This window comes from Chlorocebus sabaeus, chromosome 22, assembly GCF_047675955.1.
Source record: "Chlorocebus sabaeus isolate Y175 chromosome 22, mChlSab1.0.hap1, whole genome shotgun sequence".
Taxonomy (NCBI): domain Eukaryota; kingdom Metazoa; phylum Chordata; class Mammalia; order Primates; family Cercopithecidae; genus Chlorocebus; species Chlorocebus sabaeus.
In genome coordinates this window covers 16,687,569-16,713,116 of record NC_132925.1, presented here as the reverse complement: position 1 = coordinate 16,713,116, position 25,548 = coordinate 16,687,569, and the positions used below count along the sequence as shown (strand labels likewise).

General features: G+C 34.4%; 1 pseudogene; it reads right to left on the bottom strand.

Moving 5' to 3' along the window:
* Nucleotides 1-11,313: 11,313 nt before the first annotated feature.
* Nucleotides 11,314-12,091, bottom strand: LOC119625711 (histone-binding protein RBBP4 pseudogene; annotated as a pseudogene).
* Nucleotides 12,092-25,548: the final 13,457 nt, after the last annotated feature.

Genomic DNA, 25,548 nt, shown 5'->3' with positions numbered 1-25,548 from the left:
GTAAAGAATGATCACCCTTCTATAATTTGTCATATCTTTGAAAATGCTGTGAACTTCTAAATAAATCACCTAAATTAGAATTGCAATAACAATCATAGCTATTGGAAACACTGTGTTCCCATTGTGAAGTAATTTTATATAATTTTATTATGTAGTTCTGTTATTTCACTCTTATAGTATTTATTTTTTTACAGGGTTATATAGCTTCCAGGGTTATATATTTTACAAGAATTTTTTCTCCCCATTTCTCCCTCTCTCTGCCCCCTAATAAATATATGTGCTCCCTAATTTCAAATATGTCCTTCTTATAATTTGAAGTTCTTTTTAGTAAGCAATTGCCCTGTTTATCTCTGATTTGTATTCAACTATGTGGTGCGCTTATTGAGAGCTGGAAATATTAAATGACCTTCACATACATATTAAAGTTTGATTCTTATTTATTCCTCTTGCTTGCTGAAAGCATAATTTGATATTTATTTGATTTTTTCTTTTGTAAGTTTTACATTGATTAGGTATGTAACACTGTAGAATACAGAAGAATTTTTAGACTTAATCATCACTTTTGTATCAGTTCAAAAGTAAGTATCTTAAGGTTACATTCCTCTAAAATTGTCTATTACTGTTGATGTTAATCTTGATCACCTGGTTGAGGTAATGTGGGTCAAGTTTCTTTACTGCAAAACTCACCTTTTTCCCCTTTTCCTTTTGGTACTCTTTGAAAAGAAGTTACTGTGCACAGCTTACATTTAAGAAGTGAAGAATTATGTTCTACCTCCTTGAAAATAGTATCTACTAAAATTATTCATAATCATTCTGGATGGAGGTTTGTCTATACTATGATAATGACTTTTTCTAAATGAAATTAAAAATATCAATTTAATGTTTTTGCACTTATAGCTCCTTGAGAAGAAATTACCTGCTAGAATCTGTGCATTTATAAGAGATGCATCTAACTTCATGAATACTAAACATATAGAATATAAAACTATTTGAAGAAATATTTACCATTTTTCTTGAATCAAATTTTCACTGAGTCTTGTTTATCTATTCAATTATTTAACAAATATTTATTGAATCTCTAATATTTGCTAGACAATCTTCAAGAATTTATAAGTCTATTATTTTTATAAATGCTCATGCATGGAATTTACATAATGGTGGGTATCACAGACAACAAATATGTAAGTATAATATAGTATGCCACATAGTTCTAAGTGCTAAGGAGAATATAAATCAGAGAACAGGAATAGTGAGTGTTGCGTTGCTATTTTAAGTAGTTGCATTAAGGTAGTATTTGTGCAGAGAATGTACAACAGTGATGGAGGAAGTCAGGGACTACCTGGAGAAAGCATTTCAGGCAATGACCTGAAAGGTAAGTACAATGACCTGGCATGTTTTATCATTAGCAAGGTGAAAGAATGGCTACAATCATATAAAACAAGCAAACAAGGTGAGGCCAAAGAGGTCATGGGGGTGGGGAAGGTAGTGGTGACTACCTTCACCTGGATCTTTAGGTAATTATGGGAAGTTTGGATTAAAATCTGATGAACATGGGGAACCACTGGATTGTATGAAGTTTTTACAGAGATGTGATCACTGTGAGTGTCAGTTGCTAACTAAATGCAGGGGCAGCATAGATTATCATTTAGAAGCCCATGGCTAGAATTTGATGGTAGTTTGATCTAGGGTGACCATGTTTTGCTCTGCCTGGAGTCTCAGTTTGAAGCTGTTTATATGGCAAATAATTGCTTATGTAGCATTCCTGAAAATGTGCCTCTGGGGATGACTTTATGGTGACCTTATGTACAGTAGGATGGTGGTGTTGGAGGTAGTAAGAACTGGTTGTAATCTGTATATATTCAGAAGGTGATACCAAAAGGATGAGCTGATGCTTTGAGTAAAGACTGAGAGGGAGAAATGGGTCAAAAGTGACCTCTGGATTTTTTTTCCTGAGAAACTGAATGTGTAAGTTTCCCATTTATTGAGACCTGATGTCACATGAAGAACAGAAGGGTGTGAGAATTTTAGTCGTGGTGAACTTGAAATGTCCGTAAGGGTGTTAGATAATCACTTGTACATAGTCATTACATTTGAGAGTTAAGGGTCTAGTTAGAGATACACATTTGTCAACATCACGTCATGGCAGGAGAGGAAGATCTCTTAGAATGGATTTAATGAAGTGAAGGAGAGTAATTGAAAACTCAGAATAGAGACAGTGCTTTCAAGCGATTTTGCTGTAATGTGTTATTAATAATATTTGCCTCATAGGGTTTTTTTGAGTATTAAATGTTCTTGGAAATGTGCCCGAGTATTGAAAGAGTCATCTATGTAGATATTATTATAACTAGATGTTATGACTCAGGTAAGCATTTTGACATTTAATTTGAAATTTAAGTTTTGGGAGATTGTTGGCTTGATGGATGAATAGGAAGAGCTCCCGTTTGCAGTTCCCAGCGAGATCGATGCAGAAGGCAGGTGATTTCTGCATTTCCAACTAAGGTACTGAGGTACCCAGTTCATCTCACTGGGACTGGTTGGACAGTGGGTGCAGCCCACAGAGGGCATCGCCTCACCAGGGAAGTGCAAGTGGTCGGGGAATTTTCTCCCCTACCCGAGGGAAACTGTGAGGGACTGAGCCTGAGGAACTCTGGCAGATACTGCGCTTGTCCCATGGTCTTCACCACCCACAAACCAGGAGATTCCCGCTGGTGCCTATCCCACCAGGGCCCTGGGTTTCAAGCACAAAACTGGGTGACCATTTGGGCAGACATCGAACTAGCTGCAGGAGTTCTTTTTTTCCATACCACAGTGGTGCCTGGAACGCCAGCGAGACAAAACCATTCACTCCCCTAGAAAGCGGTGCTGAAGCCAGGGAGCCAAGTGGTCTGGCTCAGCGGGTCCCAGACCCACAGAGCCCAGCAAACTAAGATCCACTGGCCTAAAATTCTTGCTGCAAGCAGAAGTCTGAGATCGACCTGGGACTCTCCAGCTGGGTGGAGGGAGAGGCATCCCCCATTGCTGAGGATTGAGTAGGTGGTTTTATGCTCACAGTGTAAACAAAGTTGCTGAGAAGTTCAAACTGGGTGGAGCCCACTGCAGCTCAGCAAGGCTGCTGTGGCCAGACTGCCAGATTTCTCCTCTCTGGGCAGGGCATCTCTGAAAAAAAGGCAGCAACCCCAGTCAGGGACTTATAGATAAAACCCCCATCTCCCTGGGACAGAGCACCTGGGGAAAGGCACGGCTGTGGGCACAGCTTCAGCGGACTAAAATGTCCCTGCCTGATGGCTCTGAAGAGAGCAGCGGACCTCCCAGCACAGAATTCGAGCTCTGCTAAGGGCCAGACTGCCTCCTCCAATGGGTCCCTGACCCCCATCTACCTTGACTGGGAGACACCTCCCGGTAGGGGCTGACAGACACCTCACACAGGAGAGCTCTGGCTGGCGTCTGGCAGGTGCCCCTCTGGGACAAAACTTCCAGAGGACAGAACAGGCAACAATCTTTGCTGTTCTGCAGCCTCTGCTGGTGACACCCAGGCAAACAGAGTCTGGAGTGGACCTCCAGCAAACTCTAGCAGACAGGTAGCAGAGGGCCCTGACTGTCAGAAGGAAAATTAACAATCAGAAAGGAATAGCATGTCCACTCAAAGACTCCATCCGAAGGTCACCAACATCAAAGACCAAAGGCAGATAAATTCACAAAGATGAGGAGAAACCAGCACACAAAGGCTGAAAATTCCAAAAACCAGAAAACAACTTCTCCTGCAAAGAATCACAGCTCCTCAGCAGCAAGGGAACAAAACTGGACACAGAATGAGTTTGATGAACTTACAGAAGTAGGCTTCAGAAGGTGGGTCATAACAAACTCCTCTGAGCTAAAGGAGCATGTTCTAACCCAATGGAAGAAAGCTAAGAACCTTGAAAAAAGGTTAAACGAGTTGCTAACTAGAATAACCAGTGTACAGAAGAACATAAATGGCCCGATGGCGCTGAAAACCACAGCACAAGAACTTCATGAAGCATACACAAGTTTCAATAGATGAATCGATCAAGTGGAGAAAAGGATATCAGTGATTGCAGATCAACTTAATGGAATAAAGAGGGAAGACAAGATTAGAGAAAGAAGAATAAAAAGGAACGAGCAAAGCTTCCAAGAAATATGGGACTACGTGAAAAGACTAAATCTATGTTTGATTAGCGTACCTGAAAGTAACAAGGAGAATGGAACCGAATTGGAAAATGCTCTTCAGGATATTGTCCAGGAGAACTTCCCCAACCTAGCAAGACAGGCCAAATTCAAATTCAGGAAATACAGAGAACACCACAGAGTTACTCCTCAAGAAGAACAACCAGAAGACACATAATCATCAGATTCATCAAGGTTGAAATGAAGGAAAAAATGTTAAGGGTAGCCAGAGAGAAAGGTTGGGTCAGCCACAAAGGGAAGCCCATCAGACTAACAGAGGATCTCTCAACAGAAATCCTACAAGCCAGAAGAGAGTGGGGGCCAATAGTCAACAGTCTTAAAGAAAGGAATTTTCAACCCAGAATTTTGTATCCAGTTTCATAAGGAAAAATAAAGAAGGAAAAATAAGATCCTTTACTGACAAGCTAATGCTGAGAGATTTTGTCACCACCAGGCCTGCCTTACAAGAGCTCCTGAAGGAACAGATACTGATCTGTTCAGATACTGAAAGAAACGCAAAACATGAAAAGGAACAACTGGTACCAGCCTCTGCAAAAACATACCAAAATGTAAAGTACATCGACACTATCAACATACTGTGTCAACTAAAGGGCAAAACAGCTAGGATCATAATGACACAATCAAATTCACACATAACAATATTAACCTTAAATGTAAATGGGCTAAATGGCCCAATTAAAAGACACAGACTGGAAAATCGGATAGAGTCAAGACCCATCAGTGTGCTGTATTCATGAGAACCATCCTCATGAGCAAAACACACATAGGCTTAAAATAAAGGAATGGAGGAATATTTACCAAGCAAATCGAAGGCAAAAAAAAAAAAAAAAAAAAAAAAAAAAGCAGGAGTTGCAATCCTAATCTATGATAAAACAGACTTTAAACCAACAAGGATCAAAAGAGATTAAAAAGGGCATTACATAATGCTAAAGGGATCAATGCAGCAAGAAGAGCTAACTATCCTAAATATATATCCACCCAATATAGGAGCACGCAGATTCATAAAGCAAGTTCTTAGAAACCTACAAAGAGACTTAGACTCCCACACAATAATAATGGGATACTTTAACACCCCACTGTCAATATTAGGTGAACAAGACAGAAAATTAACGAGGATATTCAGGACTTGAACTCAGCTCTGGACCAAGAGAACCTAGTAGACATCTACAGAATTATCCACCCTAAATCAACAGAATATATGTTTTTCTCAGCACCTCATTGCACTTATTATAAAATTGACCACATAAATGGAAGTTAAACTCTCCTTAGCAAATGCAAAAGAACAAAAATCATAACAAACAGTCTCTCAGACCACAGTGCAATCAAACTAGAACTCAGGATTAAGAAACTCACTCAAAACCACACAAATACATGGAAAGTGAACAACCTGTTCCAGAGTGACTACTGGGTAAATAACGAAATGGAGGCAGAAGTAAAGATGTTATTTGAAACCAGTGAGAATGAAGACACAACGTACCAGAATCTCTGGGACACATTTAAAGGAGAGTGTAGAGGGAAATTTGTAGCACTAAATGGTCACAAAAGAAAGCTGGAAAGATCTAAAATTGACATCCTACCATCAAAATTAAAAGAACTAGAGAAGCAACAACAAACAACTTCAAAAGCTAGCAGCAGACAATAAATAACTAAGATCAGAGCTGAACTGAAGGAGATAGAGACACGAAAAACCCTTCAAAAAAAAAAATCAATGAATCCAGGAGCTGGTTTTTTGAAAAGATCAGCAAACCACATAGACCGTTAGCCAGAATAATATAGAACAAATGAGAGAAGAATCAAATAGACTCAATAACAAATGATATGGGGTTATCACCACTAATCCCACAGAAATACAAACTACAATCAGGGAATATTATAAACACCTCTATGCAAATAAACTAGAAAATCTAGAAGCAATGGATAAATTCTTGGACATATACACACTCCCAAGTCTAAATCAGGAAGTCAAATCCCTAAATAAATCAATAACAAGTTCTGAAATTGAGACTGTAATTAATAGCCTAATAACCAAAAAAAGTCCAGGAGCAGATGGATTCACAGCTGAATTCTACCAGAGGTACAAAGAGGAGCTGGTACCATTCCTTCTGAAACTATTCCAAATAATAGAAAAAGAGGGAATCCTCCCTAACTCATTTTATGAGGCCAGCATCGTCCTGATGCCAAAACTGGGAAAAGACAACAAAATTAAAATTTCAGGCCAATATCCTTGATGAACATCGATACAAAAATCCTCAATATTGGCAAACTGAATCCAGCAGCACATCAAAAAGCTTATCCACCACCATCAAGTTGGCTTCATCCCTGGGATGCAAGGCTGATTCAACATACACAAATCAATAAACGTGATCTATCACATAAACGGAACCAATCACAAAAACCACATGAGTATCTCACTAGATGCAGATAAGGCCTTCAACAAAATTCAACACCCTTTCATGATAAAAACTCTCAATAAACTGGGCATCAATGGAACGTATCTCAAAGGAATAAGAGCTATTTATGACAAACCCACAGCCAATATCATACTAAATGGTCAAAAACTGGAACCATTCTCTTTGAAAACTGACAGAAGATAAGGATGCCCTCTCTCACCACTCCTATTCAGCATAATATTGGAAGTTCTGAGCAGGGCAATAAGGCAAGAGAAAGAAATAAAGGAATAGGAGGAGAGGAAGTCACATTGTCTCTGTTTGCAGATGACGTGATTGTATATTACAAAACCCCATTGTCTCAGCCCAAAATCTCCTTAAGCTGATAAGTAATTTCAGCAAAGTCTCAGGATACAAAATCAATGTGCAAAAATCACAAGCATTCCTATACACCAATAACAGACAAACAGAGAGCCAAATCATGAGTGAACTCTCATTCACAATTGCTACTAAGAGAATAATATACCTAGGAATAGAACTTACAAAGGATATAAAGGACCTTTTCAAGGAGAACTACAAACTATTGCTCAAGGAAATAGGACACAAATAAATCGAAAAACATTCCATGCTCATGGATAGGAAAAATCAATATTGTGAAAATGACCATACTGCCCAAAGTAATTTATAGATTCAGTGCTACCCCATTAAACTACCACTGACTTTCTTCACAGAACTGGAAAAAACTACTTTAAACTACATATGTAACCAAAAAGAGCTCGCATAGCCAAGACAATCCTAGGCAAGAAGAACAAAGCTGGAGGCATCATGCTACCTGACTTCAAACTATACTACAAGGCTACAGTAACCAAAACAGATATATAGAACAATGGATTAGAACAGAGGCCTCAGAAATGACTTTACACTTCTACAATCATCTGATCTTTGACAAACCTGTCATAAGCAATGGGGAAAAGATTCCCTATTTAATAAATGTTGTTGGGAAAACTGGCTAGCCATATGCAGAAAACTGAAACTGAACCCCTTCCTTACACCTTATACAAAAATCAACTCAAGATGGATCAAAGACTTAAACATAAGACCTAGGACCATAAAAATCCTAGAAGAAAACTTGGGAAATACCTTTCAGGACGTAGGCATGGGCCAATACTTCATGTCTAAAACACCAAAAGCAATAGCAACAAAAGCAAAAATTGACAAATGGGATCTCATTAAACTAAAGAGCTTCTGCACAGCAAAAGAATCTATCATCAGAGTGTACAGGCAACCTACAGAATGGGAGAAAATTTTTGCAATCTATCTGACAAAGGGTTAATATCCAGAATCCACAAAGAACTTAAATTTATAAGAAAAAAACAACTCTATCAAAAAATGGGCAAAGTATATGAAAGACACTTCTCAAAAGAAGACATTTATGCAGCCAACAGACATATGAAAAAATGCTCATCATCACTGGTCATTAGAGAAATGCAAATCAAAACCACAATGAGATACCATCTCACACCAGTTAGAATGGCGATCATTAAGAAGTCAGGAAACAACAGATGCTGGAGAGGATGTGGAGAAATAGGAACACTTTTACACTGTTGATGGGAGTGTAAATTAGTTCAACATTTGTAGAAGACAGTGTGGTGATTCCTCAAGGATCTAGAACTAGAAATACCATTTGACCCAGCCATCCCATTACTGGGTATATACTCAAAGGATTATAAATCTTTCTACTATAAAGACACCTGCACATGTATGTTTATTGTGGCACTATTCACAATAGCAAAGACTTGGAACCAACCCAAATGTCATCAATAATAGACTGGATAAAGAAAATGTGGCACATATATACCATGGAATACTATGCAGCCATAAAAAAGGATGAGTTAATGTCCTTTGCAGGAACATGGATGAAGCTGGAAACCATCATTCTCAGCAAACTATCACAAGAATAGAAAACCAAACACCACATTTTCTCACTCATAAGTGGGAGTTGAACAATGAGAACACATGGACATAGGGAGGGGAACATCACACACTGAGGTCTGTTGGGGGGTGGGGAGCTAGGGAGGGATTATATTAGGAGAAATACCTAATGTAGGTGACAGGTTGATGGGTGCAGCAAACCACCATGGCACTTGTATACCTGTGTAACAAAACTGCACGTTCTGCACATGTACTGGAAAACTTAAACTATAATAGTAAGAAAAAAGAATTTTAAGTTTTGAGGGGGAGGCAGTGAGAATGATTTTGATATAGTAATGAGGTACAGGTATGACTCTTCTTTCAAGATAATTTAACTTGATAGTTTCCCAGGGATTCATAAGACAGAGCCAGTTCTTGGCTGAAAGTAAGCGTGAGGGTTAAGATAATATCAAAGCAGTTGAGAATGGAGGTGATTCTGGGTGATGAAGGATTGCAGTTGCAGAAGGAAGAATGACAGAAAAGAGAAGTTTGGGAGAGGTGGAGTTGGGAGTCAGAACTGTTTGGACCAGGTTCCTTAGGAGTCACTGATTAGGCTAATGAGCATAATGAGGAAGATTCCCATGAACACAAGGTGAGTGGTGGATATGAGGATGTAGTAGTGGTTGTGGGTGGAAGGGAAGGAAGGAGGCTGCCAGGTAAACGTAGGCTTCTCATACCCCTGTTTACCATTGCTGCTGTAGGAATGGAGTCCGGTAATAGCAGTTTTACTGAAAGCACATGGAATCCCGGGACCCTGGCTTCCATCTTGCTAGTGGGGAGATGGAAGCCAGAGAGGGAGCAGTACATTATAGTACTGTGGTTTCTTTTTCACTTCAGAGCACATAGAATTGTGCGGTTGGTTTTTCTACTACCAGTAAAGGAGCAGAGGCCAGACATATACATGGGAGGCCACTGGAGCTCATGTTTGCTGCATAGAACTTGCATGAGCCATACTAGTGGAAGAGAGATAGCAATTTTAATAGTTGCTATATTGGAAATACTGGGAAAAGAAAATGATTAAAAACTGATTTTTAGAAACATTTAATATGTAATGAGCTGTGTAAACTCATACTCTGCTACATAATGAAGATCATAGTAAAGAATGAAATTATTAAAAATTCAGAATTTGCTTTTTAATGATGGTACCCAGCTCTATGTGAGTGATACTAAGAAACTCATTTAGGTATATCCAACTCTCTTTTTCATACCTTCCTAAAACCACTGTAGTAATCAGAGTGACAAGAACACAGAAGAATTCTATTAATATTTTGAATGAATAGAAGAGTAGTTAAATGATTCCTCCTGGTCCCTCCTGTCCTCTATCCTGTATCTCAGACACATACTCCCTGAACAGAAATCACTATTTACAATAGAATATTAAAATTTTTGCTCTAGTGTAAAACAAGAAACTACGCATTCACAAGAAAAGTGAAATACTTGAACTTTTAGTTCAAATAATAGTATGAAACTTTAACTGCGAAAAGAGGAATACTTAGATTTCTCAGGTGAGTTAAATACTTCTATTAATACCTCACAGTCTTCCATTTTGCTTATTTGAAAAGACAATCTATCATCAGTTAATAATAAGGTATTCTTTTCAAAGGCCTCTTAGAAATAAAAATTGCACAGGATAAAGAAATTCAGGTTCTAAAGTTTTGTGGTATTATTGTATCCATGGATTCTGAGATAAAAAGATAATTTTTCATCAGTTAATAAGGTATTTCCAAAGACATCTTGGAAATAGCATTTGCACAGGATAAAGAGAGTCAGGCTCTAAAGTGTTTGTGGTATCTGTGGATTTGGGGATTTGTTTTCTAAGCTTATTTATGAAGCTGAGAATCATTATATTTTAATATAATTGTAGTATTTCATGCGGGATGCTTGATGATCCAGAAGATTTGCTGTGTCAAGTGGAGAGCTGTAATAGGCTCCTTCTTGCTCACCATAAGCCAGATGACTTAAAAAACCCTTTTTGCATCCTAATTTAATTTGAAATATTCAGAAGTCATAACTTTGGAAGAAATACACTAAATTATATTGCAATGCTATGCGACTTTAAAAAACCTTTTGGAAACAGCATAAAGTCAGAAGCATCAAAGTTCTTCTTTGATGATGTTTCTCAGACATTCTCAAAGTGTATACACAATGATTCAGAAACTTTCTTGACTACAGAAGGCCCTCTGCAGCATTAACTTCCAGACATACATTCAATAAGTTATACACACACCACACACACACACACACACTCTCTCTCTCTCTCACATAAATAAATAAATATATACACATATATATGGTTTTTGTTTTATCAATTGAAAAAGCAATTTATTCCATTTTAAGCATTTTCACAGTCAGTCATGAAGAGTAACAGGCCGGCTGGTGAAACAGGTCACCCCAAATGGAGATAGCATCAAACTAGTGGTCAAGGACTAACTTCTAAAATAATGGTCACTCTTATCAAGGATTAATTCAATTTTAAAAACAAATACAAGTTATTGACTCACTCTTTTCAACTTGAGCCTGAAAAACTTGGGGATATAGCATAAGAAGAAAAATAATCGGAAATAATATTTCCCTTTCTATAGCTCCTTTAGACCTGGGTTTTTTTTTTTTTTTTTACTAGAAAATTCTTGAAGAAAATTTCAATGTAAGACTGTGGGTTTTCTGAATCAAGTCCACTCATTAATATTTAGAAAACACCCAGTGTTTGGGCTAACAGCATGACTAGTGGCATCTATTATAGAGGGATACTCGTTCAAACAATACTTCCAAACAGAGACTCATGGAACAGATGCCTGGAAGCATCTTTACCATGGTAAAGATCTAAATGGAATATTACTATGATAAAGATGACTGGAAGCATCTCTATCTCCAAATACTGCTGTATGCCCTGTAAAGATGGTCTTTATATCCAACACTTTTTCTTCCTTTGAAACAGCACTGTCCCATAGGCAGATAGTGTGGTCATCTGAAGCAATAAGTGCTCACTGAGATTTGGGTTCCTTAAAAGCCCACAGCCTTCCTTCTGATCACAGAGATGAAGTCTGGGATGCAATCTTCAGAAGGTCTGGTTTCCAAGGATGTTTTGTGTAGTCAGAGACAAGAACATCACTGGATGGTCTTTGTTGTGATGATACAAGGGTATTGGGGAATAGATCAGGCCCTGTTTACTTCTTCAGCTTGGTGTTGATTTCTATTTCAATTTTTCCACTAACCGAATCTCAACCTCCACGTTCTCCTTTCTCGCTGTCGTAGTGTGATGCGTCAAGCTGAGCATCATCATTAGGAAGCTGCACAAGGTGGTTTTGTTCAACTGATGTGTGTGTACCCAGGACAAGTCGATGAATGCTGAAATCTTTCCCTTCTGGTCTAGTTACATCTGGAAGCCACTGTGCAGTTAGGCTGAGCCACTCCAGAGCCTGCGTCATCACCAAATCATAAGGAAAAGAGATGTTATTTTTCCATATTTTGTACTCCTCCTTGATCACATGTTCTTCTACTGTGTTGTCAAAGGCTGATTCCTTGTTGGCCATGGCAGGCAGGTGAGCCAGAGAAATCCTGGGGTTGAGAATTGTGGGACGGGCAGGCTGTGGATTATATATGAAGGCTAATAAGGATGTATAAATTGTATTCACAACTCTTAATTGGTGCTAGTAACAAGAGAAATAGAACCTTAAAATATCCAACTGGTTAAGAAGGCATTAAAGCAGAAAATTTACATCATTGTAAGTAGAGTCCTAGGAATCACACTAGATTTCTTTATTAAGTTAAATTAAAAATAAAAATGCATTACATTGAATAGGCTAATAAGTAATAAAAAGATTACCATACTAAATTTCCTTTATTCAATATATATGTTTGGTTACTTTTTATGATGGAAAATGTGCCAGCTTATAATGCCCTACATTTTTACTAATTTCACTACATTTATCTAAGTGAATACTAAACTTTGGAATAGAGCATTCCTTGCCAGAATCCAACTTAAATAAAACTACACATTTATCTTTAAGCAATTATTATCAAATATGCTTTAAAAACTTCTGAATAATTTCAGAGATCCTCTACACTTAAAGAATTTCTTGTCGTACAAACCTTAACCTAGACATTTCAAAAGGTTATGCCATTTCTCCAGAAAGGAAAATAATTAACACAATAAATAAATATGTGAATAAAGGAGAGGACTCTGTGCCATTTACCTTTCTTTACTGTGCTAATTTGTATTTATCAGGTTTTTGAAACTCATCACAAAATATATTGTTATCTTTTTGATATTGACTCTTCCTATATATTAATCTGGTTTATCATTCCATTTATTTATTAGGTCTTTTTTAAACGCATTAGTTATTTTTTAAAAATTATTTTATCTATAAAGATCTTGAATATATTTAATTTGACTTATTCCTATATGTCACTTGGGCTGCTGTTTCTGTACGTTCGGTTTTTAAAATTTTTATTTTGAAAACAGCCTTGCTAAATATTAAAGTATTGATTTTTATATTGATTTTATGTATTTTAATTTTGCTTATTTGGCTTTATTTTATCTTTAGATTCTATTGAATTTTCTGTATTGACAATAATTGTAGAAAATGATGAAAACATTTAAAATAATTCCTTTGCTATTCCTGTTTGATTTATTCCTTTTTCTTCTTTTACTGGGCTACATAGGACTTCTGGTAAATATCCTGTTGAATAGAATCCACGTTAGCGGGTAGTTTTGTTTTGTTTCTTACTTTTAGATAATATTTTTATAATTATTTTATCACACTGATATTTGCTACAGATTTTTTGATAAGTAGCTTCTGTTCAATAGAATAGTTTTTCTTATAATTCTGTATGTGTTTCATACATGAGCTTTAAATTTTACCGAAATCTTTGATTTTAACTACCACTAAAATCACTTTAAATGTATTCATGTATCAAAATTAATTAGATCTGTTTGCATTCCTAGGCATAATTCCACTTGATCATGGTGTGTGTGCATATGTGTGTGTGTACGTAAACATATATGCATTTATTTCACTGGTATTCTATTGCTTTCTTTATGGTTTTGTGTTTATCTTTATAAAAGCAATTGCCCCACAATTTTCTTTGCTTACAATACTGAACCACTGATATTAGGTTGGATAATCTGATTTATTCATTCTACCAATTTAAATATTAATTTTATTTAAAACATCCTCACAGAAACACCCAGAATAATGTTTGACTAAATACCTGGGCAACCTATGGCCCAATCAAGTTATGAAAGTAACCATCACAAATGCCCTTCTCTATTACTATTATATTAAATGAGATAGGTAAAAATGCCTGTAATTTTTTTGTCTTTTAAAATATTTAATCAACATTTTACATATGAGAGAATTTATCCATTTCTTTAAAATTCGAATATATATCAACCTTAAACTATATCATGTGGTCATGGTGTTATTTTTGTGAATAGATTCTTTACTAATGTTCCATATTCAAGTTTTTAGTCTTCTCAAGGAAGTAGCATATGATTTTGTTAATAAGATCTATTATTTCTTTGCTTTCCATTTCATCTGTTTCTGCTTTTATGTTTAATTTTCTCCCTTCTTTCTTGGATTTTATGTTGTTCATGAATTGAATACTTAGCTTATGAACTTTATATCTTTCCTTTTTTTCTAATGTGAGTATTACAGCTGTTATACTCTAAGTATCTCTTGCTTCATATCTCAAATTTTTGTAGAATCTCCTTTTCATTTAGAACTGAATATTTAATGCTTTACATTATGATGTTATCTGTAACTTTTGAACGTTCCAATCTTTCAAAAGGAACAGACCAGAAGTGTAGTTTTAAATTTTAAACCATAAAACTCTCTTCGTACTATTTGTACTAGAGAAGGCAAAAGTGCTATAAATGGAGAAGCCAAAACTTCATGTTTGCATCCAACAGTTTATTTCTTACTCAACAAAGGTTAGTGAACTCTTCATGTGGTGCTCATCTCAGAACTCCTCCTTCCATCTTCCAAGCTACCTGGGAACTGGTGATTTTAAAAACTCCTCACTAGTTTTGAAATCACCTATTTTACCATTCTCAATCTTACTGTGTTTTGTTGTTTTTACAACAGAGATAACATCTATTTCTCAGTGTTTTGGTCATCAATATATAAAATTATCTAGAAAAAAAGTTTGAAAGCTATAAAGGCTCACATTCCAATTTATAATGTATCATATACAGCAGGATTTAAATATTATACTCGGAGGAGAAAGAAAAAAACCGAATTATTTCTAAGTAGGTGTTCTTTCTGTTGGATAGTTAGCTTGTATATGTTCTTGTAAACTTTGTATTATAATGTGTTTTATTTTTAGTCAATATTTTTCAACTTTTTTTTCCTGTAACTAGTGGTATAACAAATATCACTGTGCTTGTATCCTTCAATATTTATGTCTTCAGTTTTGGAGAAGATGCTTAGAGATGAGACTACTGTGTCAAATTGACTACTTGATCAAATTCTAACCAACAATGACTGGGACTTCAATCTCTACTGCACTGGTTGTAATTAGATTTCAGAGCCTAGAAATTCTGGTATGTTAGTTTTTAGTTGTTAATTTTTTTTTTTTTCAGATCAGTGCTCTGCTAAAAGAGATAGGAAATTATGAATAATAAATATGCATTCCTTTCATCACTGACCCTGGGAAAGTGACTTTTAGGCACTAATATTATTTGTCCTCAGCCTATATCCTCCATCTAATTTCCTCCTACTCTTCTGCTCAAATTAATTCGGCTCTAAAGGTCTCTAGTTGTACTGTCACAAAGCCATTGAACTTGGCCGCTTTCGATTAAAATGTTACCTCCTGAGAGAGGATTTCCAGGATGACTGTGTTTTCTAGAGTTGCCATAACAAAGTATTACAGACTGGGTGTCTGAAACAACATAAATTTATTTTCTCACAATTCTGGAGGCTAAAATGTAAGATCAAGATGTTGGCAATGTTGATTTCTTCCAAGGCCTCTCTCCTTCACTTGTAAATAACCATCTTCTGTGTCTTCATGTCATCTTCTCTATCTGTGTCCAAGTTTACTCTTCTTATAAAGACACTAGTCATATTTGATTAGACCCCTCCCTAATGACCTCGTTTTAACTAATTACCTCTCTAAAGTCTCTATCTCCAAATGCAATCATATGCTGAGGTACTAGGGGTTAGAGCTTCAGCCTGTGAATTTGGAGGGAACATAATTCTGCTCATAGTAGTATATATCTCCCCAGAGTCACATTATTATTATTGTTGTTATTGTTATGAAATAAAATGACACCTTGAATATCCATTTTCACAATGAATTATTCATTCAGTGGCTTATAACTGTAAGTGGACTGTATCCAATTATTTTTGTAGTTATTTGGACCTGTCATATTTTCTTGGATTCTGAATAATAACCATAGTGTTAAATATATTCACCACTTTATAATAAAACATATTCAGTCAATTCAGCATGCATTTACATATTGTATGATTAAGATTTATGATTCTATATCAGTGCTTTAAAAAATTCAATGTTATGCAATAATACTGCTCTGACTGGCTAGAAAGATAGGGATTAATAATGCAGGTTCATAAACAGGCTTCTTAAACACTAGTTGGAGATATTCTGGAGTGGGTGGAAACTTTAAATTGGGAATTATATCAGATGTTCTGGAGTTTCCTTCTACAGTTCAGAAATGGCTATTTAATTCATCCTCCTATTCCTATATTTCTAAAGTCATATGTGCATGAAATGACTGTTTTCCATGTGCAAAGATGAACTAAATTAAGTCTGGATATCCATCTACCCACCTACCCATCAATAAAACCATCCACAAAAATTAAGTTTTTAAACATTTTACAGCTATTAATTAAAAATACATACACGTACACACAACATAATTATTTTAGTAAGATTATCTGATACTTAAAATAGAGTTGAACTGATCTTATACGTCATGGCTTATCCTTAGATATGAAACACATTTAATGCATTTTAATGATTTTAATATACTGCATGGTTTGTTATACTAACTGTAAATATTAAATAGTATTTTGCTAACTTTATACTTGTGAGAAAAATATCTAGTATGTATGTGAGTGAAATTTTAATTGAACAGATGTTTGTTACAGGTGAAGACTAAATAATGAAGAAAATTCTAAGTTATTTAAGTGGTTTGTGCTATAATATTTGATTAAGTTCTTCCTAGGGAGCAGAGAATATTTAGAAATATCTACTTTAGAAGTTTGTAGAAACAGTTTTATACATGAAAAAAAATACAAATTTCTTTACAACTCATTCATTCAGTTGGTTACCAGCAAAATTCTGTAGTCAATTAATATAGCTTAAATGAAGTGTTCATCTCTCAGCAATCATTACACTACAAATTAAATTTTAGTACACTTCAACTTGTGTAAGTGCCATCAAAGACTGAAGTCCTATTGGCTAAAGCATCATTATCATCTCAATTGTATTTTTCCCTTTGGAGATGTGAATTATTCCTTTCTTACGATGTTACAGAAAGATAGATTATGAAATGCTTCATTTTTTCTGCATTTTTTAAGTAGTTCACTTTTAATAAATTTGAACTTAAATTTAATCTTACATTGATGTCTGGGTGATCATAAATACGTATAATCATAAACTCTTATGAAGCTAATTTACAAATAAAGAGAATATATTTTACAATTTATACCTTAAACCTGAGGAAGCCTTATAAATATATGCTGCATTGAGCAAAGATTATACTGATGCATAATCTCACTCAATCTTACTTTTTTATGGCCAAATTCTGAATTGTGATCATTTTGAAATTGTAATGTGTGGGTAGAACAGATGTGTAAGGCTTAGTTAAAAATGAAATGCCCATAAAAGTAATCTTAGTTGTCAAGTGACTGCTCACATACAAAGGGGTTTTTATTCACGGGAGTGGATTTAAAACCAAGTTAAAGAACTTAAAGAAATATTTTAACTACATGTTCTTATAGCATGTATGTAAAGCCAGGTGATTTACTAAGAATGGATATATCCTTTCACAAGTGGAGTTTATTATTGACCTAAGAATGAAGGAATTTATGAAATAAATATGCATGCATATTGTTATCTCCTAGAGGTGAATCTTCTTATGCTAAAAATATAACCTTTTAAAAACTTGATCAAATAGGAAGTAAAATTTAAACATCTTTGAAAATTATCTTCATTAAACATTCAGCCAAATGCATAAAATTGACAGAATATAATTGACATATTAGATATAAAAGCCAACACAATTGGGTTTATAAATAAATAATAAATTAATTGAATTAATGTATTGAAAATTTTTCCTGCAGAATGGTTCCAGCTTTGTCTTGCCAGTAGCAACATAGTCTAGTGCCAGGTTCCTCATAGCCTTGCTAGAAGAATGTGAGGTCATTCTTTTTCATTTTCACCAATATGATAGGTGAGAAGAGTTATCTTAATGATGTTTTAATTTGCACTTCTCTAAGTGAGGATAAATATTCTTACATGTGTTTAAGAGCCCAGTTACATACCTTTAATGTGTTTTCTGTGTGTGTCTTTCTCTTAATTTTCAATTTTTTGCCTAGTGTCACTATTTTTTAAAAGTTCTTTATATTATTAGGAACATTAGCCCTTTGTGGTACATATTGCAAATATTCTTCTCAAGTGTTGCAGTTGTCTTTTGAGTATATGGTGTTTTTTAGCCATAAAATTTGCTGTCATTTTTTAGGTAAAGTTATTGATATTTTATTTATCTGACTTTTGAAATTTAACTAGGCAGTATTTCTTTTATACTGAGATTAAGGAGGAATTAACAGGTGTTTTCTTCTACAACTTGTATGGCTACATTTTTTTCTACATTTAGATCTATAATCCATTTAGAGTTAAGTTCTTGAGTATGGTAGTGAAGTATGGGTCTAATTTTATCTTTTTCCAGATGGTTAACCAATTGTCCCTGAACCATTTATTAAGATGTCCTTTGTTGCCTTGGTAATTTGAAATGCCACCTTTATCACGCACTATGTAATAAATTTCTATATATACTTGGGTCTACTTCTGGACGTTTATTCTATTCCAGTGATTTTCTTGCCTATTCATATGCCAGCACCTCACAATTTTAGTTTATTAATAGAGCACTTATCCCAACAATTTTTCAAATTGATCTTGCTTGTTGCATATATCAATAGTTCTTTTCTATTCGTGATAGTATTCCAACGTAAGAATGTTTCACAGTTGTTTAGCCATGTTTCTGTTAATGGCCACCTGAAGTGTCTCAAGGTTTGTTTATATATTGAGTAAAGATGTTAGGAACATTCTTGTAAAAATTGTTTTGAGGATAGATATTTCAAATTATATTGGTTAAATGCCTACAGGTGGAATGACTGATGTGGAATAAAATATTTTGTTTATTTGTTTTGCTTTAGTTAGTTTTCAAGTTTTACAAGAAACGGCCACACATTTGCCAAACATGGTTTACTATTTTATAATCTCACCAATGATGTGTGAGAATCTCAATTGCTGCACACTGTTGCCAATACTTGGTGATGTTAGCCTGTTTTTCTTATCTGTCTTTCTGATGGGTGTGAGCTCTCATTGTGGGTTTATTTTTTATTTGCCTCATAAAAAATAATGTTGAACAATTTTCTAATGTTTATTGACAACTTTTATGTTTCCTTTATGAGGTATCTATTAATTATTATGTTGGCTATACATTTTTCATGTATGTCTTTATCAGTTGAAGGAATCCTTTATGTATTTGCAACTGTCTGAGGTATCACAGGTATGGATTGCATCTTAACAAATTCTTTTTCTAGATTTATTAAAATGGCCTTATGCTTCTTTCTTTTAATTCTGATAATATGTGCCTTATGAGAACAGATTTTCAAATTTTAAACTAACTTTGCATTAATAGTTTATTGTCTTTACAATATTTTATTGGATATATTGGCTAACGTGTTAAGTATTTTTTCATCTACATTCATAAGGGGTATTGGTCTGAAATTTTCTCTTATTTTAATATCTGTTAGAGTTTGGTTTCAAGTTATGTCAGTCTTGTATAATGCATTTGGAGGTATTTCTTTATATTACATCCTCAGAAGAATCTCTGTACTACTATTGATATATATTTGATATGGTTTGGTGGTGTCCCCACCCAAATATCACCTTGGATTGTAATAATGTCCACATGCCAAGGGTGGGGCCAAGTGGATAAAATTGAATCACAGGTGTGATTTCCCTCATACTGTTCTCATGGTAGTGAATAACTCTCATAAGATCTGATGGTTTTATATATGGGAATTCCCCTGCACAAATTCTCTTTCCTGCTGCCATGTAAGACATGACTCCTCATTCACCTTCAGTCATGATTGTGAGGCCTCTCCAGTCACGTGGAACTGTGAGTCCATTAAAACTTTTTTTCTTTATAAATTATCCACTCTCACATATGTTTTATTAGCAGCATGAGAATAGACTAATACAATATTCAAATAATGTTTGTTATAATTCACCAGTGAAATCATGTGGGCCTGAAGTTTTCTCTATGTGACTATGCTTTATAGCAAATTCAATTTCTTGAATAGAAACTGGGATACTCAGATTTTATATTTCATCATGTATCAGTTTTTATAAGTTACATCTGTAAGACTATTTTCTATTTGGTTTAAGTAGTCAAACCCTTTGGGGGAATCCAGTTTTTTAAAATAACATTCACTTACTGTCTTTTTAATATCAAAAGGATGTGTAGTTATTGTCCAGATTTTATTATTGATATTGCTAACTTGTGGTGTCTCTCTTTTTCTCTTAATCAGTATAGATAGTTATAGATTTTGTTGATACTTCTTAAAAAAATAAAATTTGGCTTTAATGTCAGCTATTATATGTCTGTTTCTGTTTTAATCATTTTAGTTTTTTTATTATTTTCTTTGTTCTATGAATTGCAAATATACTTTTGTCTTAATTATTTAACAAAATCTCTTCTGAAGAAGAGATTCAGGCATTTGATAATAGACCTTTCTTCTTCTCTAACACAATAATTTTATTTTAATTATTTATTTTATTCCTTCATCTTTTATTTGAAGTTCAAGGGTACATGTGCCATCAGGTTTGTTACATAGGTCAGCGTGCACCATGGTGGTTTGCTGCACGGATCATCCCATCACCTAGGTATTAAACCCAGAATTCATTAGCTATTCTTCTGATTCTCTCCCTCCCCTAAGCCCTGAACTGACAGGCCCCAGTGTGTGTTGTTCCCCACCATGTGTCCACGTGTTTCATCATTCAGCTCCCACTTATAAGTGAGAGCATGTGGTGTTTGATTTTCTGTTCCTGTGTTAGTTTGCTGAAGTTAAGTCTGTTCAGTTTGCTGAAGTTAATGGCTTCAAGCTCCATCCATGTCCCTGCAAAGGATATAATCTTCTTACTTTTTATGGCTGCATACTATTCCATGGTATATATGTGCCACATTTACTTTATCCAGTCTATCATTGATGGGCATTTAGGTTGATTCCATGTCTTTGCTGTTGTGAATAGTGCTGCAGTGAACATACATATGCATGTATCTTCATAATAGAATGATTTATATTCCTTCGGGTACATGCCTAGTAATGGGATTACTGGTTCAAACCATATTTCTGCCTCCAGGTCCTTGAAAAATTACCACACTATGTTTCACAATGATAGACTTAATTTACACTCCCAAAAACTGTATAAAGGTGTTCTTTTTTTCTCCACAACCTTGCCAGCATCTGTTGTTTCTTGACATTTTAATAGCCATTCGGACTGGTGTGAGATGGTATCTCATTGTGGTTTTGATTTGCATTTCTCTAGTAATCAGTGATGCTGAACTTTTTTTCATGTTTGTTGGCCACATGTATTTCTTCTTTTGAGAAGTGTCTGTTTATGTCCTTTGCCTGCTGTTTAATAAGGTTGTTTGTTCTTTTATCTTGTGAATTTGTTTAAATTATATATGGTTGCTAGATATTAGACCTTTGTCAGATGGATAGATTGCAAGCATTTTCTCCACTTCTTGAAGTTGTCTGTTCATTCTGATGACAGTTTCTTTTGCTGTGCAGAAGCTCTTTAGTTTAGTCAGATCCCAAATGTAAAGTTTTGCTTTTGTTGCAATTGCTTTTGGCATTTTTGTGCAGAAATATTTGCCTGGGCCTATGTCCTAAATGGTATTGCCTATATTTTCTTATAGAGTTTATATAGGTTTTGATTTTACATTTAAGCCTTTAAGCCATCTTGAGTTAATTTTGGTATGTGATGGTATATGAAAGGGCCCAGTTCCAATTTTCTGCATGTGGCTAGCCTGTTCTACCAGTACCATTAATTAAACAGGGAGTTCTTTCCATATTTCTTGTTTTTGTCAGGTTTGTTGAAGATCAGATGGTTGTAGGTGTGTGCTCTTATTTCTGAGTTCTCTATTCTGTTCCCCTGATTGATGTGTCTGTTCTTGTACCAATACCATGCTGTTTCCGTTACTGTAGCCTTATAGTATATTTTGAAGTCACGTAGGGTGATGCCTCCAGCTTAAGATTGTCTTGGCCATTTGGGCTCTTTTTTGGTTCCATTTGAATTTTAAGATAGTTTTTTTCTAATGCTGTGAAGAATGTCCAAAAACAATTTAATTAAATGGGAATAGTATTGAATCCATATGTTACTTTGGACAGTATGGCCATTTTCACGATATTGATTCTTCCTATCCATGAGAAAGTAATGTTTTTCCATTTGTTGTTTCTTCTCTGATTTCTTTGAGCAGTGTTTTGCAGTTTTCCTTGACGAGGTCCTTTACTTCCCTTGTTAGCTGCATTCCTAGTAATACACTAATTTTAAAGCTATACAATTATAAATACCACAGCAATGCTACTGACTCCCAGCCATATTACTTGCAATCAGGGATTCTCAACAGTATTGCTTTTTGAACAGGATGTCTTTGTTTTGTACGGGGGGGAGGGCAAACTTATGCCATATAAGATGTTTGGCAGCATCCCTCACTTCTACTCAGTAAATGTCGGTAGCTCTCCATCTTATGTTAACAATACGAATTGTTGCCAAATATTGCCAAGTGTCCCTGGGAGGCAGAGGCAAAATCATCCCCAACTGACCACTTCTTCTTCATGTAGGCCTTCATACACATACAAATTTCTGTTAATTTTTGTGGGATTAATTTTAATATGATCTACCAACAATCACATGACATTTGAGCAAAAACCTCACAATAAGTAATACCTTAACTTGGGTTCTCCCTGAAGCAAATTTCAGAAAAAGATGTGAATACAAGCAGTTTATTTGGGAAGAGATCACAGGAAATTCTGATATTTGAATGGAGGAGTAAGAAAAAGAAGGGAAAGGAGACTTTAACAGTTGGGTAACAGGGCAGGTTCTAATTATGAGCAATATTTATTCATTTTTGCTGAGGATTTCTGGGAGGTTTAAAAATACGAGTTGCCCTAACCGAGAGCAAAGTGCTACGTATTTATAATTTACTCCCATCAGTTATTGTTGGGGATGTTTGCTGAGGCATTAATTTCCTGGCATTTCAGCTACAGCTGCCCCATTTGTAGAGTAAGGACTCAGGTCCAGAGATTGTTGACAAGCAAGACACTTCCAGGTGTTTACAACCAGAAACTACTGGAGAAGAAGAGTACAATGAATGTGGAGAGGATATGGGCAAGGTTCTATTGATAGAGTCACCAAAATAAACTAGCAAAAAAAGGGGGTGGGGAGGACTGGACTGGAAAAAGAGAGAAATTATAAGATATAAATAACCTCAAATTTCTCTACTTGATATTCTCAGAAGATGTATGATGCTATGAGAAACTCAGAAGACAAGAATAATTTGTTTTGCAAACAAATTGTTACTGCTGATATATTGCAAAAGAGAAATATTTAAATAAAAATCTAAACAATTATTTCAGAGTATAGAACAAGTGAGTGTTTTAAACCCATGAGAGATTTTTTAAAAAATGATAGAGACAAAACCAGTATGATCAAAATTTAAAAGAAAAAGATAATTAAGCTAATAAGAAAAAATTAAGTCAAACACAAAGAAAGGGAGATCAAAATGATATTGAAAAGATCAACAGTGATACTTGATGTTAGGACAGATGGAAAATTCTTTTTTAAATACCGAAAAAATTTCTTTTAAATCTTGAATGCTATGCCCAGTCAAATTATGTATTACATGGAAAGGGAGCGTGAAGATTTGTTTAAATCTGATATGACTCAAGAATTTATGACCTATGTACTAAATCATCATCTTTGATCCATTGTTATTTGCCAATAGAACAGTGTAGTAAAACCAGAAATAGAAACATATGGAATGAACTAAATAGTGTATTAAACTCAGAAATGCTGTGGAGAGAATTTTATGTATGACAGTATTTCAACCACCTAGAGATCATTTGCTTTATATTAAAATAGGAGAATATCTGGGAGAAAGATGGTAGCAAATTAAAAGAGAAGGAGGATTTCATAGAATATTTCATATATTTACAAATTTCAAATGAGAATAGGCAAATGACAGATTTGATGGAAAAATGGGAAAAATTGAAGGAAAATTTTTAAAATGTATGCATGTAAAATTGAGAAAATAATCTTCAAGAGACTCCAGACTGTACATGACAAGGTAAATAATCAGACAGATTTAATTACATTAGCAGTGAATAATCTTTACATAATCATTGTATTGATTTGTTATTGACATTAGAATTAGAAGAATGCAGTAGGTAAAATAATAGTGTAAAGTAGCAAAATTTTAATCTAGTGTAATGTCTATGAATAAAATTGAAATATCCAGACATCATTCTAGCATATAATTTAGAAATATGTAAATTAATATTAGGAGAAACAGTTAAGCTATTGAAAAATTATTTTCCTCCTAAGAAAGAAATAAGAAGAAATTTATTAAATAGTACTAATTTTTCCTTTGTAATACTGATAGCATTATATTTTTTATAACTATTTTACTTTTAAGCAGAATATATTGTTTCAGTAAAAAGTAAAAGAAAATATTTAAATATATATTAATTTAAATTTTTTCTAGCCATTACTGCTAAATTTGATATATTTAATCTTCAAGTATTGTTCCACAATAGAATAAAACTTTTAATTGAATTATAAGAAACTCTGTAAATATTTTAAAAAACAAAATTAATTTCCCACATTTTATTAAATATTTTATAAACACTTCACCTATTACCTAATATAAGTACCTGATAAAAACTGATTGTGATGATAATGGAATAAAAAACCTATATTGCAAAAGTAACCAAAAAGAGAAAGAATGGTGCCAGAACCAAAAAAATTAAGAAATATCAAGAGCTGATGAGAATTGCATTCATTCACCCAACTGGTTTAAATTAATAAATTTTTCTGAGTGATTTATTAAAAGTTTAAAATTAAACCCCAGATTTTTCATATAATTTAGAAATGAATTATTTTATTTAGTATGACTTATGGTTTTTACACATTAGAATATATGAATCATTATTTTTCAAAATTACAGTACTCACAAAAAACCATAAAAGGCAGATGTAAACCTCAGTACAGTATGTGTGTTTTCTAAGAAATACATCCTAAACATTAGGAGAAATCCTACTGCCTTACAAAGGATATTTTAAAAATACTGAATATTATTTTGTATTTATAAAATTTATTAATATATCATCTTTAGAATCATTATTAAAAGATGAAATGTTTTGAGAGGTCCAAACATTAATTTCATTTAACTGAATGAGCCTTACATTATTAATATTGCTTTTTTTCAGAATGATATTTTAGTAAATCATTTGAAACAATATTAATCCAGTGAACATGATAATTGAAAACCTTGAAAATCTCTTTGAAAATTTTGACTTAGGGGCAGACAAATCCGTGCATTAACGACTGGTCAGGTAGTCTCTCACAATATAAAATTTACTTTGTATTTTAAGGCTTCATATTTCATTGACACTAAATGGAATTTATTCTTGTTTACACATATTGTATGAGTGGTTATTACAGAGCAATG